Source organism: Schistocerca gregaria, chromosome 2, assembly GCF_023897955.1.
Source record: "Schistocerca gregaria isolate iqSchGreg1 chromosome 2, iqSchGreg1.2, whole genome shotgun sequence".
NCBI lineage: Eukaryota > Metazoa > Arthropoda > Insecta > Orthoptera > Acrididae > Schistocerca > Schistocerca gregaria.
Window position 1 is genome coordinate 577,641,220 of NC_064921.1, and position 19,481 is coordinate 577,660,700.

The following is a 19,481-nucleotide window of genomic DNA, read 5'->3' on the forward strand; positions in this document are numbered from 1 at the left end:
TCATATACCACGTATTTCGACCAAAGCTCGTCTTGATTGTACGTTAAATTTCGGCAATAATGAGATTCTTTCGCATATGGGTGCTTGGAATAGACTGTATAGATACACCAGATCTCTTAACACAGAGTTGTGAAACGTTCCAAAGACCTAAGGAGTGTTACAGCACAGTATAGAAGGGGTAGAAATTAGGAAAACTATTATTAAAATACACCACCTTGTCCCTATTGGTTTGCGAATGATGCACGCAACAAACATGCTAATAGCTAACTTTTTGAATATTCTGCAGATATTTGAAAATTTGACAAGCATGTGGGACTCTCTTGTGGTATCAAAACATGCAACTATTGTTACTTGTTATGGGCATTAAAATGTGTCAAGAAAATGGTAATTTCTCGCGTACTGCCTCTTCGTGCGTAGCGTCATTTTCTTCCATTTCCTTTTTGCACTTGATAAAATATACCTGTCTGGATTTAACTGTCCTTTAAGTTCGCTTTCGATGTTCTTGTGGTAGTTCTCGATTAAGTGGAAGTTAATTATCGCGTGGAATCGTTTAGTGTGTGTTAAGAAGGATATTAGAGCCGTACGTAGCACTACCTTGACCCGACATTTAAGAAGCCATGATGCTGGAGTTGTTATTGAGTTTTGATTCTGCAGTACTTCTGTCTAACTGTCAAACATATTTCACTTTCTATACGTGGTAGCTGCTGTGGCTGATAATGGGTAGGAGCACACCTGGCGAGTTGTTTAAATTGGTGTTCACATTTATTAGTTCTATAGTCCTCCCTGTGATATTAATCTTTTCATCTTTCCTTACGCTGACAGTAGTAGGACATGTAAGTTAGAGAATGTCTTTGCACATAGGATGTTGTGATAGGGAAGAGAAGAAATAACGATGTTAAAGAAGAGGTTTTCAGCTACACTTCTGTTTGGGAGTGCGACTGGAAGTCAAAAGACAAAAGAAAAGAACAAGTATGTTTAACGATCCATTAAAGATCTGTAGTATATCATTTCTGTACCGTGTGTATGCGTGTAAAAACTGTGTGCCGAGAGTGAGAAGCAAATACATTACTCACTGACTGCGTTGACACTAGCGGACCGTGGAGGTAACAAAAGCAGCGCGGTGGCACTACAGACTTACGCTGTACGTTGTTTTGCAGTCAGAGTGGGCAGGGACTGCTCCGTTTTGAGTAACCCAAAACATTAGCAGACACCTGTTTACGATTGCAGCTTGTTCATTATTTCTGTCGTGTGCGCGCAAAAACTTTTTAAATATTTGAAATTATAGATCTTACGTGAATAACACAGGGCCTGGAACGTAATTTCAAAAGTTTTTCTGTACATGAATGCGCACTTCCTGTAGTAATACATTTGGCCTCGTTAACGTAACTTCTTTTTTACTGCTGTATTTCGGATAACCAGAAACAGAAGGAAGTGATGTGAAATGCTTGCTTTCCTAATCTATTTAATTCCACGCTCACTGTATTTGTATCGCTAGCAAATGAAACTGGAAGTCCGAAGCACTGCTTGTTTTCTTAATGGTATCGGTACTGCATCTTGTTATTTACATTTTCTGCTTTCAGATCGTATGCACAACTGCAGAACATTTTTAGTGTTCACGTTAGCAAAAAAAAAAAAATTACACTGTCCTTTGCTTGGCCATAAATGTCTACAAAGAAGAAAGAGTCAAGGCATTCTATCGAATCTCGTGAATGTCAACAAAGTGTATGACTATTCAAATGTCAATTACTCTCATCGTTGTTTACCTGAGCTCTCACACTGAAAGTTCACATAAGGTGAGGCATTCAGTACGTAGCCAATAATAACGACGTACACGGTAAAAATGAAGATATAATTTTTTCAACACTTTTAAGCATTATGGAATGTTAATAAGGGAGTGGTCTCAAACGCTTAATACCCCTTAAAATAGATATTTTGCTGTAGGAAGTACGTGAGTAACTTTTTAGTAATGATGGCCTAACCTGTCTTAGCTGCAGTTCTACCTCTCCAACAGTAGCCAATTTGCTTTTCTTCTCATAATATTTTCCACCAGTATCTCTGTCAGTTTCTCAGGAATAACCAAACATAGTACAACAGGAATGTACGTCTACTTTGATCATCTGCTTGATTTTACCTTAGTATTTAATTTTGAGGTTTTGAAATAATGTACGTTTATACGATGCTTTGTGATATACCAATAGCTAATTACTTCGTTTCATGTTCCATGTATCATTTGCACTATAAATCATAATGATATGGAAAGTGTCATTATATACAGACATACATTTTTTTTAATAAATATATCTCTCTGCTGATCATTTATTAGTTTTTAGGTGAAAACCATTTACACATTACAGTAATACGCAAATTTCCTCAGAATAGAAAGAATTATCAAAAAGGAAAGTTTACAGTTTAATCTCAAATTTTAGTGTGCTGTGAGTCAGGGATTTTATGTCTACGGGTAAGGGATGAAAGCTTTTTGTTGAAGCATTGTAAACCCCGTTTGTTCAACAGACAACCTTAATGCGGTGTAATGAATGTCATCTTTTTCTTGTGCTATTGTAATTACTTACATCATTGTTCCTGATGAAGTGAGGGGATTATTTAGAACAAACTGCAGGAATGAATATTTATACTGTAGAACGGATAGATCGCTACTCACACGCCGAGCACAAGACAGGCACGACAAAAAGTATGAACACAAGGCAGGCACGACATAAGTAGTAGTAGTAGTAGTTTTATTCATCCGTAGATCTCTTTTTACAAGGATATAGGACATGTCAAAGTATTTACAAGCTTAGATCAATTTACAATAAGCTAATTCGTATACACATATATTTACAGACTTCTAGTTAGAGACAATCATTAGATTTTACTCCTGGTATACAATAATTTATTTACAAATAACTCATTAAATAATGTAATGCCACACTATTCACTCATATTTCACTATCAGTCACTGCACACACTATACACACATTGTTTCATAACACTTCACTCACTACATACACACACACACACACACACACACACACACACACACACACACACAGGTGATCCTTGGGCCATTTTCTGTACTGCAAGTTCCCATTTGCTATCCTGAAAAACTGAGTCAGCATCCCTTCATAATGAGTGAGATGTTGAGCTCAGAAAGAGGAAGAGGTGTTAGTATTGTGCTATGCATAGCTTGAGGGGAGAGTGTCTCTAGAAAGGAAAAAAGAAGAAAAATAATAAAGTGAAGGTGTTATGTGGAATATTGGATGTTTTATAATCATTATTATTATTATTATTTGTTTGTATAACATTTTTTTTATCAAACCCCTACTCTGCTTTATCTAAGTAATCCTTCAATGTATAAAATGTATTGCATAACAGGTACTTTTTAGCTGCCTTCTTAAATAAGTGTATTTTTGAAATTTCTTTAATCTCTTTTGGTAATTTATTGTACAGTTTTATTCCTTGGTAGAAAATGCTGTTTTGCGTTTTATGTTTATTTTTTCTTGGTAAATGTAAGTCGAGTCTATCTCTTGTTGCATGGTCATGGACAGAGCTGTTTGTGCAGTAATTGCCAATGTTACTTTTGATGTGTACAACTGACTGGTAAATGTGTTCACATGGAGCAGTTAAAATTCCCAGTGTTTTGAACAGATCTTTACAATGAGCTCGACTACTATTTCTGGTTATTATTCTTATGGCTCTTTTCTGGAGTTTGAAAATTGTGTTCATATTTTGTGGATTTGTTCCCCAAAAAAGAATGCCATAGCTAAGAATTGAGTGTACATATGAATAATATGTAACTAAAAGACACTGCATGTTACACACAGATGATAGAATTCTAAGGGCATAACATGCTGATGACATTCTGTTTGCAAGTACCTTTGTGTGTTCGCACCACTTCAGCTGAGAGTCAATATTCATTCCTAGAAATTTTGCATTTGTTACACAGTCTATAGAGGTGCCATCTACATTTAATTTAACATTGTCATTTTTCCTCTTCAAACTGAAGTTCATGGCATTAGTTTTCTTTATGTTTAATGTCAATTTGTTGCTTATTGACCAATCGTAAACTTCCTTGAGAGTTTCATTTGCTATCTCGGTAAGGAGTTCTCTTGTTCTCTCAGTGACTATAATATTGCTGTCATCAGCGAAGAGAATTTTCTCACCATGAGTAACACTACTGGGAAAGTCATTGATGTATATCAGGAATAGTATTGGTCCTAATATGCTACCTTGTGGAACCCCTATATTAATATGTTTTGGTTCTGATAAGTATTTTACTAAATGTTTAGATCTATTTGAAGTATGTGTTATCTCTACTCTTTGTACCCTATCTGTTAGGTATGATCGAAACCAGTCATTAGCTACCCCTCTTATTCCTAATGCTTCTAATTTATTTAATAGAATCTTGTGGTCGACTGTATCAAAAGCCTTAGAAAGATCCAAAAATATGCCTGTGACACACTCATCTTTATCAAGAGCATTAAGTACAACTTTTGTGAATTCTACTATGGCTGACTCCGTATTTTTGCCACTTCGAAAACCAAACTGTGATTTGCTTAAAAGATTGTATTTATTCAGATAATTCATTAATCTGTCTTTCATAATTGCTTCTATTATTTTTGAGAATGCTGACAGCAGGGAAATGGGCCGGTAATTTTCTATGTCTTCTGCATTACCTTTCTTAAGCAAAGGTACAACTCTTGCCTGTTTTAGCTGCTCTGGAAATGTCCCTGATGTGAAGGATTCATTTATTATATTTGTTAATGGGCCTTGTATAATCCCTATGCATTGTTTCAGTACACACATTGGTACATCATCTAAGCCTTCTGACTTTTTATTTTTTAGCTTTTGAACAGTTTTATTGACTTCATTCTCTGTGGTTGGAAGTAACATCATTGTATCTAGTGCAACAATTTTTGCAGGTGTTATATTTGTTTTGGGGAATTTTTGCTGTAACTTCTCTGCAATACTTGAAAAATGCTCGTTTACATAGTTTGCTAAGTGTTGTGGATCATTTATTACCTTATCCCCCTCCCTTAGCAGTATGTTATTCTGCGTCTGTTTGCCTCTCCCCGTTTCCTTTTTTATAACATCCCAGACTGCTTTGCTTTTATTCTCTGCATTATATATTATTTTGTCATTAAATGACTTTTTTGCAGCAATCAGCACCTTCCTATAAATCTTTTTGTATCTATGATAGAAATTTAAAAATTCTGGATCATTGTGAATCTTTTTCATGGAACTGAGTTGTTTAAGTGTTTGGGAGGACTTCTTAATACCTGCTGTTATCCATCTGTTTTTGTGAGATGTTGATACAGTCATGCATACTTTTGGAAATGCTGTTTCAAAGTTCAATTTAAACAATGTGGAGAATTTGGAGAATTTCATATTCACATTGGTTTCCTTATACACTTCATCCCAGCTTTGTTTTTCTAGTTCTTTTGAAAAATCTTTTATTTTGATTTCTGATAGATGTCGTTTATAGGCTTGTAGTTTAGGGAATGATTCGATGCCTGATTTTACTGTTGTTATTTGACAGAGATGGTCTGATAGTCCGAGATCTTTTACAGCTACATCACATTTTTCCCTGTCTATATTTGTGGCCACATGGTCAATTACTGATGCAGTCATTGTAGTAACCCTTGTTGCACTATTGACCAATAGGGACATGCCAAAACTTTGAAGGATATTTATGAAGGTGCTGCTGGATTCATTTATGATATTAGTGTTGATGTTTATGTCCCCACACAGAATTATGTTGACCTTTGTACTTGAGACTTTATCTAGAACTTCTGTTAATTTATTGAAAAAAGTGTCCACACTACCATTGGGAGATCTATACACACACAAAATGATTAATGTCTTGGTGATATCGAGCCCTGATAATTCAATAGCTGATATTTCAATGTGTTTGTCTTCACTTACTGTACTGAGGTCATGTCTAGATTTGAACTGTGTTCCTTTTCTGATATAAATGCATGATCCTCCACCCCTTGAAGTAGTTCTGCAGTAAGAGTTTGCCCTTTCATACAATGATAATACTACATGTTGGATTTCTGTGTCTCTACACCAGTGCTCAGTAATACAAACTACTGTGCAGTTCAAAGATTGGAGCTCAACTTCTAATGCTTGTATTTTATTTTTTATTGATTGCATGTTTTGATGGAGGATTGTTAAGTCTGTGAAATGCCCCATGTTACTCTTTCCGATGGTTTGTTTTTCTTTGTGACATCTGGTATGTGTGATTTTTGAAGTGTTATAATCTGTCTTGTGAGTGATTGTTTCAGTATTTTTTGAACTGCTAGAGATACTCTTTAGGCAGGGGAACCTGTTGTCTGGATTTATCCTAAAAAAGACCTACTTTTCCTACCTATGACAACAGGTATTTGACCATGTGTGGCCCGAGATCCACCCCCTATACTTTCATGAATCAGCTGTACCAATCTTCCCTTCCCAGTCCTGTTTAGGTGTAGGCCATGCCTAGTGAAACCCCATCTGTTGATAGTCCCGACGGGCACCAGAGAAACATGAGCAAAGTTGGCCGTCCTCAGAGCCATCCCCAGCCCCACATTGATTCGCCTCACAGCTCCATCAAGGCGTGGCTGATCATGACGCCGGAACAGCTCAACAAAGTGTACATTGGTGCCATGAGTCAGGGAAGCTATCTTGTCCAGGTCACCACCTATTTCATATGCCCCATCCCTGTCCAAACTGTTTCCCGCCCCACCCACTATCACTACATGGTCCTCTTTTGTAAAATCCTTACATAAAGACCCTAGGTCCTCTATCACATGACTTAGCCCTGCATTTGGTTTGAAGATACTGGTGGCCTGGTACGCTGCCCCTAAACTTTCCTGTAACTGAGGGCCTACACCTCGCCCATGGCTACTACCTAGCAGCAGCACTTTCTTCTTCCTAACACTTTGTACATTCCTAGGCTTCTTGGCCTCGGTTGAAGTGTGCTGCACATTTCCTGCTCCTCGTTCTACCTGAGGCTCTTCTCCACTTAACTCTGGCAGTGGCAGATACCTGTTTTTGGTGTTGATGATAAAACTATCAGATCGCGTTCTCTTTCTTCCTATCCTCCTACCAGCTGCCAGTTCCCAACCACCCTCCTCCCCCCTATTTCCCTTGATCCTTATCAGTTCCTTCCTTGCTTCCTCCAACTGTGCCTGAAGGGCACAGATTTTCCTTTCCTGCTCCCCAATCAAAATGTTCCTACTGCATACTCTGCAGTTCCAGGAGAGAGCCTCTTCTGTTCTCCCAACATTCTCCCCACTGCATCCCCCCCAGTGAAAATATTTCCTACAAGATTGGCAACAAATCCCTCTACTCACTACCCTATAACAGCTCCCACATTTCTCACTCATGGTCAGTTTCGAAAGAATAGTTAAGTTTAAAGAATGTTTTAAATTTGTCAAGGTCGCGAGATTGTGTGTCTGCAAGCAAAAAAAACGACACAAAGATCTTATGTGCGGTGGTTGTTGTTTTTCTACTGATTTAGAGATGCAAAAACAGAAGAATGAATTTGTAATTACTTTGCTTTTAGAGAATTTAAGTTATCAGGCGTGTTTGGTCAGGTTTTTAAACGTTTATAACTCGGAAAATTTAGGCCTAGATCGCGTCTATCTAACTAGTAAACAATACGAAATGTGTTAGTTAAATACGATTTAGAAATGTTTAATTACACTTTTATTGCGACAATAGACACTGATGAAAGTAGTAGCTGTCTTTTTTAACGATTTTTGCACTATCAAGAAAACTTGAATAGAATTTGTTGTGTTTATGTCACGCAAAATGACGGGTTATGTCGCGATTATCGGGACCTCAGCTAAAGAACAAGTTTTTTCAAGAACAAGCTCTGCTTGGACGCTAATATTCAGTTGTGTGACAAGAACGGACACTACAACAAGTAATAAAAACAAAGAATATTTAAACTTGGCACTATTTCCTCTTAAATAAGTTATTTTAGCGGACGAAGAAAATACCTGTGATCTCACTCGGCGGCCATCTTCCAATAAGTATGAGCAAATAAATTTTCCGTCGAAACCTTCTTCAAAAAGGAAGCACAGCACATACACACAGCTCACGCACACCCGACCGCTGCCTCCGGCTGTTATAGCCAGAATATAGTCTGAGAGGGGAGGATACGTGAAAAATGAATAATAATTATCGTCGAAAGAAATGTAGGGCATCCGACGCTGCCCCAACGATCAGAACGGTTACGTAGCCGTCTGTTGTGCGGGAACGAGAGCCATTAGTACAGTGTGGTTCGGATGTGGGAGCGTTTGAGACTTGGAAGGCGATAAAATACACATGAAATGAAAGAAAGACAGGACACTAAGAAAGGCAAATCTACAGTCAAATGACAGAAAGAAAGCCATTACAATAAAAGTGCAACAACAATTAATGCATACAAAAGAAAATATTACTTGAATTGCTCTACATACGAATGGAATGTGATTCCCTTAAACATTAGATTAGGATGGAATCGATTAGTACACTCGTAAACAACGTAAGCTTGGTTATTTGATGTAACAACTACGTCCTCACAGAAATCACCCAACACGGTTGAAACTGGGCACGGGCACGTCAGACTGATGTCACCGGAAAATATCACAGCGGTGAACCTAATGTTTTTGCCTAGTTAAGATGGCGGACATCGGCGTCAAGTTTGTGACGTAATGATACCTCCCTCCTTTCTTTACCTTCATCTAGCAGACAACGCCAAAATATTATCTCTGAGAGAGCTTTATCTCTGCATACAGTTACCGAGACTAAGACTATTTTTTCTTCTGTTCTGGACATTGCCATGACTGAAACCAGATGGTTGTATGGGCTATTCATTAAATAAAGAGTATCTGCATTATCATTGTATTAATACGAAAGTATTTTCCTCATGAAATAGTAACTAAGTGGGTTTTATTAGATTATTCATTATTATTAACCAGGAGAAAGGTTCAGGAAAATAACTTTTTTGGTCATGCTGAGCCAGGATATATACGACTAGAGGAAATTAGTCCGTGTGTGATCAGAACATTACGTTACGTTTCACATACACAAACACACACACACACACACACACACACACACACACACACACACACACACACACACACACACACACACACAAAGCTAGCAATATGCAACAGAATTCAAAACAGTTTAATTTGGATACTTAATGACAGGATACAAACCTTGTGACCAAACACGTTCATACAACATAATAACAAAAATTTTCTTGTAACAAATATTGTACGTCAATTCAGTATTTGTGACTAATATTGTATTTCTTTTGCGTATAGAAGCAATGGATTATAATCTGTTAGATAACCGAGAGTGAAATTAATCCAGAGGAGAGAGAAAACCGATTTATTACGACAAGCAGCTGTCTGCAAAAAACAGGTATGTTTTAAGTTCTGTCCCTGCTGACGCTTCAAATTGTTGTAGACGGGAATTGTTTGTGATAGATAGGCATTTTACTTTACGTAGATCAGTTGTAGTTAGTAAAGAGAATTTTTTTGTATGAAATATGTGTGCAACATCGTCTAGTCAGAATCGACGCTACCTTGTTCTTCATTTCGTACTATTCTAGACTAGAATACCAGTGCATTAATCATTCGAAACAACTCAGAAACAACGAGTGTGATTAGTTTATAGTGACTAAAGCAGACTTGAAGTATTATTTAAATTTTTTTGGTATTAACTAAACATCAGTACCAAATGGCGCGACAGGTGGAACAAAATGTTCAACAGCCAGCCAGTGTAAAGGAAGTTGGTGAAAGGTGCAAGCACCAGTAAACGAAGTAATTATTGACAGCGAAACTGCCAGTCAAGAAGTTATTTGAGGTTTGGAAGAGATGCGAATAAAACATGTTGACGATTTTTCACAATGGCCATCTAAAACAGACAGACGCGTAGCCGATGTCACTAACCAAGTTAAGAATATCACTGATGGGCTATCTCACACGACACTCGCTCGCTCTTGCCAGCTAACGATCGTGTGACAACAAAAACCAGTTCATATCCTGAATAACAATATTTAAACCGGATGTCAATGCACAGCCAGCAGTATCGCCGTATTCTAAGCCAATAGTGGTATTATGAGTGATTACGCAACGTTTCACATATGAGAGAATGTGATCAAACACAGACAGTTTACAACTTTTAATCTGCAAAACGAGACTGTTTACCCACTTGTCTTTAAAAAAGCATTTAAAGGCGGTCTGCCAAGAACATTGACTGATGACTGAAAACAGCATATGTCAAAAGACATCTGTGAGGTGAAAGAGCTATGTGGGCAGTGGATGCCGCAGTGTTGTGTAGCTCTTACACACAGTTTGAAAGCGCATTAATTGTGAAATACCAAAATCATGCCGTACAAGAGTGAGTGCGAAAGAAGATTTATAATCTCAAACTTTATGATCCACGATTAGATACACTGCGGAGGTATATCGAGAAATACCACAACAAAACAAACTATTTAACCGAATCTGTCTCCGCAGAAGTTCTTGTGCGGACACTGAAAGAGAAATTGCCACGCGACATATACGAAAAGGTAATGCATGTCAGTGACACGAATTTGGAGGATCTCATAAGTGCTGTGGAAATTGACAGAGAACGTAAAAGCTAGAGGTACCTACTTAAACGGACACGACAGTAATAATAGGCAAAACAATACAAACAGATATGTACAGAACCATGTGCAGCAGTCGAACAACAACACAAACCGACAAGCATGTTCTAGTAACAACCAAAATAATAAAAATAATCCGTGGGATAATAGCTGAGGTAACCATCATAACCACAATTACACAAACAGAAGGTATGATGTAAGATATAACCCTGTATATCAGCGAAATCACTGACCTTCACATTGGCGGGGGAACCAAAGCCCACCACCTCTGAATGACAATAGTTGTGATTGGAGGAATTATTCGCCAGTTATTAAAGATGTTACTAAAGAGCAATACTCACGTCTGAACCAAAGACAGGAAAACTGAATACAACCAACTGCAGCCCCAAAATGCTGGTTGGTAGTAGTGAATGGCGCTTTGGCGGTACCATTAAGATGACGTGTTTTAATGGAGGAATTGAGATTAGAGACAAACTGGTGCACTGTCATCAAGGTTGCAATTTTTTTACGTGAAGTATTTTACAAGCAGCCATCAAGGAATAAATGGGTTGATTGTTCTGGACACAGGTACCAGTACGAACACGATCTTTACGGTTCTTTTAATGAGACTAATGGAATGAGTACAATTCTCGAACTTACGCCCAGTTAAGTGCAAAGTATTTGTTGCTGTAGGAGAACACTCTCATTGTATAAAGCTACAATCTAGCATTATTATTGAACCTGGTACTGGAACATTATAATGTATGTGCCTAGTGGTTCCCGAACTCGTAGATTTTAATATTGGGCATTAGCTGCTGAGAGAAATAGACTTGCACTGAACAAGTGGGGAACACTGAAACAGTTATATTAGTGCAGAAGCGGGAGTTACATGGACAGTATTGCCAACATACTGCAATGCTAATAGTTAATAGAGTAAGGATAAGCAGCTACTCATCCGCCAATCTCTCTAGTTCCAGTCTATCGGAGCAAATGAAACAGAAGGTAGATGAAACAAGTGTCCTAATGCCTCAACAAACTGAACCATTACATGTAACATGTCAACATTATGCCACTGTTTTCGATGAGAAACCTGATATTATCAGGGTACCTTTGCCACTTTAATGTTGCACCTTTTAAGATATACTTTTACAAATATCACTGCATTCAATGTGCACTAAAATCGGCCACTAGCAAATAAATAAAGTATGTACATTGCTCGTCTGGTTCTCATCGCCACAGAAATAAACAAATTATTCTTCCCACAAGGACGTAATCTCTGAAAACTGAAGAGTTAATTCAAATGTTTCCATGGGTCGAGATTTTTTGCGGCAATTGATCATCATGTTGGGAAGTACCATTACGCATAGAATCATGGAAGTACACTGCATTTTTTTTATTTTACGTATAACGGAGTTATCAGTTCACCATCTTGCCATTTGGTCTTAATGTAAGCTCAAGGGTTTTCATTTCAGCGTTAGACACAATGTTGGGACCTGAGTTGTGTGATGTTGTTATATCATTTATATATGATATGCTTATTGCAATGATAACATGGGAACAACATATGGACGTTTTGCAGTATGTACTATAGCAATTTCAACATTCAGGATTATCTCAACTTTCTGGAACATTTAGTTCCACATATGGTCTTTTACCTGCAAGTAACAAAAACAGTGTGCTAGAGAATGCACTACGACCTTGTAATACGGCACAATTAAAAGGATTTTTAGAAGTGATTTATTCTACCAAAGATTTATGCCAAATCAAGTATTAAACTGAGTTGGATTGTTATTTCTGCAGGCTCAGGATAATCAAACAGGATTCGACGAAATTATGCCCACTCTTGTCAATACACTGATATTACATCCTACAGATATGGCATTACATTTCGGTTTATTCACTCACATATCATTTAATGGAGTAAGATCTCATTTACTTCTAGTTCGGATAGTTCAACGATCACCTACATTTTGAGCAACAGCCTTTGTGAGCAGAACACTCACTAACTGCGAACGTGCAAATACTACCACAGAGTAGCAAGCGATGGCAGTGGCGTGGTCTTTACACAAATTCTATTATTATCTGGCAGGTGTATACATAAAGGCGTATTGAAATCATCACCAAATCAGCTCTCTTAATAATTGTAAATTCTTACATCTATGATTAGCCAAGTGGGAGCTGATTTTACAAGAGTATCGTTTTGAAGTTATTTATGTTTACGGAAAGTAGAGCATTATCGTGAGTTACTTGCCTATACTGTCTAGACCGTTAGAAGCGTTGACAGACACCACTGACATTGAAGAGTAAACTGTTAAGTTAAAAACCGATCAGTATATCTAAGAACATGCCGAAAAATGACACATCTGCAGCGTGAAAACACTCATTGCAGTTCTGTTATACAACTAATCAGAACACGAAAAAAGAATGATTGAGTTTTGTCAGTTATGAAATACAAAGATATTTTATTTGACGCAGGACATCAGAACCCGAATAATTCATGTGTTTGCGTTCTACAGCACCAATGTCTCAGATACACGTAGTATGGAGTCACTGTGGAGTAGATAAATGTTCAGAAAAGGTAGGAACATAGTGCCAGGCACAGAATCTCCGAAGACGTATACAACAAATCCTGAAAAGATGTCAGGTTTGTCGACAAATGAAAGGTTCAAATGACAGCGACAGAGAAATTTTACGTCTAATGTTTATCGAGGAACCATTACAGGCTGTACGTGTTGCTGCAATGGGACCTTTATCTTCCGCCACAAGAAATGTAAAGTATGTCTTGTGATTCTACAGTTTACGCACTAATTTATTTACTAATTGTGAACAAACTTACAGGTGACTACATTCTGCACATTGACAAGCCTCACTCATTGTTGCTGGGTGTGCCACTTTAGAGGTCATTGATGGAGGAAGTTGCTGTACGATAACAGAATAAGGTAGTTTTCGATTTCTAGATTTTATCCTAAAGGAGACCCCATAGATGATTGTTCTGGGAAGCAACACATTTATCAGAACATACTGCCAGCACAAGAAGGCTTTGTTGGTGGGATACTTGAAGTCTGATTAATAGTTTTTTTTTATAATCAGGAAACTAGAGAAATTAAAAACAGATTTCATGACTTTCGTAATATTTTCTAGTGATCTCAGTGTAAAACAAACAAAACTGTTTTACAATATTAATTTATACATGGCTGTAAGACTGTGAATGCAGGAATTTAACATCAATTTGTGGCGTCATCATACTGTACTTTTTGGGAGGGCCCCTTGTAATATGTAATTTCTATACAATGTGTGTTTGTGCGTTTGTTCAAGAGCTGTGTAGGGAGAGTAGCAAGCAAAGACGTTACTCAGTGACGACTTTCAGCTTGGTGGACAATGGCTAAATATTATATCTGAGACAGTATGATTTTTGTGTCAGTAATTTAGATTATTAGGGTAACTTTTGTTCTGACATTGGCCATGATAGGATATGCTGTTAATTGAATAATGAATTTGTTCCTCGTCGTTGTATTATTACCGAAGTATTAATCTCATCAAAGAAAAGTAAGTGGGTTTGCGCCGAAGAACATGTATATCGTGAGACTCAACTAAAAATAATTATATCTGTTCATTATCAATACCTAGGAGGAAGTTTAAGATTTTACGCTAGTAATGTCAGAACTATGCTGAGGACAATTTCAAGAGCCGTCAACCAACGAGACGGTGACAACGTCGGTCCGTTATTTTAGCTTTGCGATGGTCGGACCCTTTACTGTACTGACTTGCAAGCCACCATGGTTCTTAAGGGTCAGACTCCATTGTTTCTTTTACCTTACTTTATCCGTGTGATTACAAAGGCGTCGTCGAATTAAAGTATTTGTGTGTTATTTAAATCATACTATTCCACGGCTGATATTTAAGGATACTGTAATTACAAATACTAGTAGAGATCTTTCTGGCGGTGCCCTATAGTGCAGACTTTTTGCTATCTTGCAATAGCTGTTTTATATCCTATTTATAAGTATAGTTCTCATGCGCTCCCTCCATTGGTGCAGCGAGCTGCTCGAGGTTTGAACCAATGTTTTGCCAGACAGCAGCGATGTAGTGCCGGACAAGATATCTCAGTTCAGGAATATCTGTAATTGGGTGGGAATACGTATTTTTGGGTGTATGCCTTAAGACGAAGGAAACGCCCCAGAAACGTTTCCCAGAAGCAGGGAGTGATAACTTATTTTCATTTAATTTTCTGACACTATGTCCCAGAGAAAACTATGAAAGTTTAGTAGATGCCTAGAAGTATTTGTTTCAGTTAAATGAAAGTATCATACATACTTCCTAGCCGTTCTGTGTCCTATGCCAGCTTTCAGAGGCCCACCGAGTTCTACTTTTGCACGAAGTGTCATGAGTAACTTAATGTAATATCTTTCCAAGACCAACATTCAATTGTACAGAAGAAAAAAGAAAAAAGAAAGTAACTGATTGTGCTCCTACAGAGTGCAGTTGTAGCCATTTTCGTGGAAGGCTATTTCTAGGTAAGTCGCAACTATTGTGGCAGATTTTTGACGACGCAAATCGGCTTCGTTCAATCTATTACAGCTCCCAGGACAGCGCGCTTCTGTACCATATCATCAAATGTGAGGACGAGAAGATGTCGATTCATGTGCGGGATCTTATGTAAACTCTCTTGTTGATGACATATTAGATTTTCGGGAAACATCTGAATGGTGAAGCATCGTCTCGATCTTGATCTGTTTGTGTTCGTGGTTCCTATTCAGGTAGGACTAAATATTTGTTAGGTAGCCTATCTAAGAATAAGAACAACTAAGGAAAGCCATCCCCTAGTCGCTGACCTCAAGGATCTCGAAAAATTAGCCGTTAAAATTTCATCAATACTCCATATTCGTCTGCTTCTCGATAATGGTAAAGGTCCTCACCCCCTGAGAAGTGTCGACTCCTCTTACGACTAAAGCGCGCTGAAGTAGTCGGCCTGAAAAGTCGTGTTTTGAGGTCTAGCTCGAACGAAACAAAACAGATGCTGTAAATGTCTGCACAGTTAGTAATAATAATATTGAAACTAGAATCGAACTGACACCACACACACTGGCAGTAGTTGATCCCACTGGTAAAACTATCTGTGCTCGATGTTTCACGTGAGACCTTGGAATAGTTCCTATGATTTCTCTTTCCAGTGCGGAAAAAGAAAACTTTTGCACTAAACAGCTCAATACAGTGATCGATTCTGATTAATATCGTTTTTCAGTGTGAAAGAAAACAATTTAACGTAGAAAAATACTTCTCAAGTGAAGTGGCAGTATGCCATAACAAATAGTTCAATAGTAGTGTGAAACGTTCCGTTTCTTTTTCTAGTTTTCGTATGTAACACCAAATTCTAATTAACGTATTTATCCAGAGAGAGATCCCTTCGGTGGTAAAATACAGTGCATGCCACCAGCCTGCATTGATTTTCTTTCTTCCTAAAGCATGCGATAAGCATGAATGACTGTTCTAGATACAGCTACAGAGAAACAATTAAATCCAACTTAATATTGTAGTCACGTGCGAGCTACATCTTCCATCACAACTCATGTAGTGTAAGCAGGGGATTACGCTTTTGTATACCGCAGCAACACAGCACAGAATTACTTTAAGAGCGTTCTCGTGCTTGATGGAAGACCCTACATTTCTGCGAATACGTGAGCAGAAACTACATTTCTGTGAAGATTACAAAATCCGGAATCGTATTAGCTGCGTTGAGCGGGTGGGGTAGCCGGCACTCTGACATCCATATCTTACTTCCATATAAACATTAAGTGTAAATAGAAATTTACTTTGGTCAACAGTTTACTGAGTCTCATTTTTTATGACTCGTCGTTCTTGCAGAAATTGCTACGCTCTGCTACTTTATGGAACGGAATGCATTTCATAGGCAGTAGGTGCGTCCCATTTCATGTAAAAATCTAAACGTTGGCTGATGACGTTGTTCAACTGCTAGAAATAAAATAAACAACGCTTTTTTAGAAAAACAAACACAATTTAAGTGCAGTAACGAATGTTCATTCATTCATTGCTTCATTGTTTTGTTGTTCGTATTTGCTTCAGTCACTTCGTATACTACTGGCATTCGTGATAACTAAATTGTAATTTTAAAACTTACTTAAAACAGTAGATAAGATTGAGTTTAGAACAATTTACTGCTGATTAAAATATGGACAGGTCAATCTGTAGTCAATGTTGCTTCAACTATGCTACAGCAATTTTGCTGGGTACTCCTTACACATCCTCCATACAGTCCCGATCTCTCCACATACGATTCACATATTTTGGAGGCACGAAGAAAGATTTTTGTGGCCGTCGTCATCCTCCAGAAGAAGAGGTACACGCTTGGGTACAGTCATGATTCCAAATTCAACTTTTATACATTAGAATGAATTTCTTGCGTTCTGGTAACTTTCAGAGAACAGCAGAGTATATAATATTAGTATACAAAATGCTGATGCCTGGCAGGAAACTACAAATCGATTATTACGTTACACCATACAATGCACATCAGCATAATCTGCAAAATCGGGAAATTCGACGTTTAAAGAAAGCGTGACCGTAGATTCAGTCGCTGAAGTGGATCAATTCTAGTGTCCGATTCCACTCGTCGGCTTGGTGAGCGATGATGTCACAGATCAGGCAGAGACGCTACCTAGAGGCAATCTTTCAAAGCAAACAAACTTGTGTAGCTTACAGTAAAATTGCAAACAGAGTTCACGTGATTAATTACTTATCTACAAATTCCACCGATAAGGATTAAAGGCAAGTTAAATCAATAAGAACGGAAAAAGTGAGGTATACACGTCTGAAATAAATTATTATCGTAATTTAAGCGAGTAAGAAAAGCACAGAGAAGCTTTAAATTAAGTACAGTATAGCACATGATGAAGTCATAATATTATGAATCAGCATTAACCTTTAATAGTAATTGTTAAACTCAACAGGACGATTAAACAAGTAACGTAAATTGACGAAAAGTAGGGTCTGACAAATACTGGAATCAGTAACTGGAACTGACCTAAAAGGCTAATTCCACGGTTCGTTTTAACAACAGGCGTGTGAACTAAAAAGTTTCAGGATTTCTACATATGGTATTACTCTCTTCATTACTATGAAAGGGATAAAAATTTGGGAGCTATAACTATAATATTTATTGGTTTTTCATACTAGTTCTGAGATCGATAAGAAATCTAGAAATTCTACAAAAACATAGTTCACAGAATTACAGCAAAAATTTCCAAAATTATGAACCATTAATTATGTGCAGTCGGTAACTAGAAATGACTCCATAGGTCAATTGACCAATGGGGGTCAATTCTAGTTACCGTTTACAGCCCTTCGATGATTCATTAGTTATATCGCTTTTTCAGCAGGTGTGTGCACTGAAATGTAGGCTAATTTGATTTTTGCAGTGGTAATGGCTCTCTGAACTACTGCAAAAATGTTACCAATATAGGAATCGGTAACTAGAATTGACCTGTATAGAGGGTCAGTTCTACTTACCGACTCCAATTTTTGCTATACACTCCAGCAGTTTTAGAGAGCAATTAAATATATAAAAATGCTATTCTGTTTCAGAGCATGCAACTGGAAAAGTATTTTACACATGAATCATGGAGTGTTTGGAATGTGTATCTGGAATTTACCGACGTAGGTTAATTCTAGTTATCAATTCCAGTCTGTTTATTTTTTGTAGGTATTCGTTAGTCTTGTACTGGCTTTTCTTTCAGAATTTAGTTTGTCAGTTTCTCCCCATATTATGTTACTGTTTCGTATTTGTTGTCATTTATTTCGTTTTCCTCTTTTCCAGATAGATTTTGGTTTCTCTCTGCACAAAATCCCAACTTTCCTGCGTTTCTCCCATTAAATTCAATAATTTTTAGTAAAATTAACGCTATGTTATGTTAGTATGTCGTCACCATGCTCTTTACTGTAGAGCAATTTAAAGGTTCTATGTGCTTTTTTATTCGTATAAACTACGCGAATACTTCTTAACATACATGAAAATCTGTTTTTAATTCCTGCTCTTAATTATTTTCGTTATCTTCAGTTCGTTCCGATATAAATCATGACTAATTAACTAACTTCATGAACGTGATTGTAATTGTGTGGTATGCTACATTCATTTGTTTACGAGTATGATTGGTTGCTTTCATAGATTTTCATGATGTATCGTCTTTGCCTTATATGTGACGTCATTGCTCAATGCTGACGAGTGGAATCAGACACTAGAATTTATCCGCTGAAGTTAGTAGTATATGAAAATTCAGAACACTTCAGCAGCATTGGATACAAGGTAAGAACTGATGATTTACTCTTATTGTTATCTTACGCTTTCGCTGTAAATAATTTGGTAAGGCAAAAATTTTTCCGTTCTCTGTAGGACTAATAACGTTCTTAAAAATTAGTTCTTGTCGGGGTCCACAGCCTCAACATGTTTTAAGTAAGAAAAATACTGTCGAAACAAGTTGCAGTATATTTACTGTCCGTGCTATTAGCAAGAAAAAGCTATATATTATGGTCATTTGGAACAGGTTTCTATCTTAAATACTATTGCTTTGTGTGTTCTGGATGTGACGTCATACACGGTGGGAAACCACGCTTCGGTTGCCGTCTAACGTGATCGAGTATAGTATGGTGCATCGAAATAAGCGACAATTTTTTTTTTCATCAAAAATAGTATTCGGGCGAGTCTACGCTGTCTAACGGCAGGACAGCACAAGCATAGGTTAGTCTTTCACGAGAGTTCTTTGCAATACATTTCCGAAGTAATCGTGCCTCTCGGTATGTTCTGGACAGTTTAATGTTTGAATAATTTTTGTAGGCTCTGTATGAAGAGAGAGTGGAT